Source organism: Tamandua tetradactyla, chromosome 7 (genome assembly GCF_023851605.1).
Source record: "Tamandua tetradactyla isolate mTamTet1 chromosome 7, mTamTet1.pri, whole genome shotgun sequence".
Taxonomy (NCBI): domain Eukaryota; kingdom Metazoa; phylum Chordata; class Mammalia; order Pilosa; family Myrmecophagidae; genus Tamandua; species Tamandua tetradactyla.
The window spans coordinates 160,729,894-160,732,686 of record NC_135333.1 but is presented as its reverse complement, the minus strand read 5'-3'; positions in this window follow the sequence as shown (position 1 = coordinate 160,732,686).

Sequence of the window (2,793 nt, the reverse complement as noted above, 5' to 3'; positions counted from 1 at the left end):
ACAGAGTGAGAGAAGGTATATTTTTAACATACATATTTTTTTCTTAGATAAACCATAAGTTTATATAAAAATCATGCAGAAAATACAGAGCTCCCCTAAGCCCTGACCCCATTCTTAACATGGAAGAAGATATTTTAAAACATAAATTTAACAAATGATTCAAAATATGAATAGACTCCTTCAAATCTAATTTTTAAATGTCAAAATGCTTGACTCAACACTTCAAAATAAAAGAAAATAACAAGTCATCTATGTTCTTGCATGCATCAGGGCTTTTCTCCTTTTAACTGCTGAGTAATACTCCACTGTATGTATATCCCTCATTTTTTTTATCATTCATCCATTGATGGACATTTGGGTTGTTTCCATCTCTTGGCAAATAGGAATAATCCTCCTACGAACATCAGTGTGCAGATAAATGTTCGAATCTCTGCTTTGAATTCTTTTGGGTATGTACCTAAATTTGGTATTGCCAAGTCATATAGTAATTCTATACATAGTGTCCTGAGAAACTTCTGAACTCTGGTCCACAGCAGCTGTACCGTTTTACACTCCCAACAGCAATGAATGAATGTTCCTATTTCTCCACATCATCTCCAACTCTTGTAGTTTTCCTTTATTCTAATAGCAGGCATTCCATTGGGTGTAAACTGGTATCTTATCGTGGTTTTGATTTGCATTTCCCTAATAGCTAGTGATGCTGAGACTCTTTTTATATGCTTTTTAGCTATTTGTTAATCCTCTTTGGAGTGATGCCTCTTCAAGTCTTTTACCCATGTTTGAATTGGACAGTTTGTCTTTTTACTCTTGAGTTGTAGGATTTCTTTATATATTCTGGATATTAAAGCCTTATCACATATTTTCTAACATTGACTAGGTTGTCTTTCTACTTTTGTGACAAAGGCTATTCATGCACAAACACTTTTAGTTTTGAGGAGGTCCCTTTTAGCTATTTTTTTTTTTCATTGCTTATGCTCTGGGTGTAAAGTCCAAGAAACCATTGCCCAAAACAAGATAGTGAAGATGCTTCCTATATTTTCTTCTAGGAGTTTTATAGTCCTGGTTCTTATATTTAGGTCTTTGATCCCTTTTTTAGTTCATTTCTGTATAGAGTAGGATCCTTTTTCATTCTTTTATATATGGATATTCAATTCTAGCACCATTTGTTGAAGAGACTATTCTTTTTCAGTTGAGCCTTCTCAAAAATCAATTGGCCACAGATGTAAGAGTTTATTTATGAGTTCTCAATTTGATTCCATCGGTCACTATGTCTATCCTGCAGTGAATACCATGTTGCTTGGCCACTGTAGATTTGTAATATGCTTTAAAGTCAAGAAGTATGAGCTCTCTAATTGTGTTCTTCTTTTTCAAGAGGTTTTTGACTAACTGGCCTGTTACCCTTCTAAATAAATTTGATAATTAGATTTTCTGCATCTGCAAAAAAGAATATTTGAATTTTGATTGGGATTGCATTGAATCTGCAAATAATTTTGGATAGAATCGACATATTAACTGTATTTAGCCTTCCAATCCACGAACACAGAATGTCTTTCCATTTACTTAGATCTTCTTTGATTTTTTTTAGGTATATTCTGTAGTTTTCTGATATGGATTCTTTACATCCTTGGTTACATTTATTCCTATATACGATATTTTAGTGCTATTGTAAATGGGAATTTTTTCTTTATTTCCTCTTCAGATTGTTCATTGCTAATGTATAAAAACTAATGATTTTTCCATATTGGTCTTGTACCCTATCACTTTGCTGAATTGATTTACTAGTTGTAGTACTTAGTTATAGATTTTTCAGGACTTCCTATGCATAGGATCATGTCCTCTACAAATAGTGAAAATTTTGCTTCTTCCTTTCTAATTTAGATATTTATTTTTTCTTTATCTTACCTAATAACTCAAGCCAGAACTTTCAGTACTAGCTGTTGAACAACAGTGGTGACAGCGGACATCCTTGTCTTGTTCCAGATTTTAGAAGGAAATTTTTCATTCTTTCACCATTAAATGTGATGTTAGCTGTGGGGTTTTCAGTATGCCCTTTGTTGTGTTGAGTAAATTTCCTTCTATTCCTAGTGTTCTATGTGTTTTTATTAAAAAAGGACGCTGGATTTTGTCAAATGTTTTTTATGTCTCAATAGAGGATTATGTAGTGTTTTCCCTTTGTTTTTTTTATAATGTGGTGTATATCTTAAAATGATTTTCTTATTTTAAACCATCCTTGCAATGCCAGGGATAAAATCCACTTGATCATGATATATAACTCTTTTAATGCGCTGTGGATTCAATTTGCAAGTATTTAGTTGGGAATTTTTGCATCTCTATTCATAAAAGATATTGGACAGTAATTTTCTTTCCCCGTGGTACCTTTATGTGGCTTCGGTATTAGGATGATGTTGGCTTCATAGAATGAGTTAAGTAGTGCTCTCTCCTCTTAAAATTTGGAAGAGCTTGAGCAGAATTGGTATTAATTCTTCTTGGACTGTGTGCCAGTTTGAATTTGTTATGTACCCCAGAAAAGGGGGTTATTTTTAATGTTTTTTTTTAAAAAAAAGATGACAATTTATCCTTCTTTACAAAGCTATATGAAAACATCAGTGATAATGAGAGACAGAAATACTAACAGTATCTTTAAACAAACTATGGAGATATCTGATTTATCTGTTAATTATAGAAAATGTTATGACATGTTTTTAAAAGGGTTACTAACTGCCTGTTTTGTCCCAAGTACTGTCGCAGTGTTGGGAGATACAGCAGTAAGCAATTTATCCAAATTATGTAAAA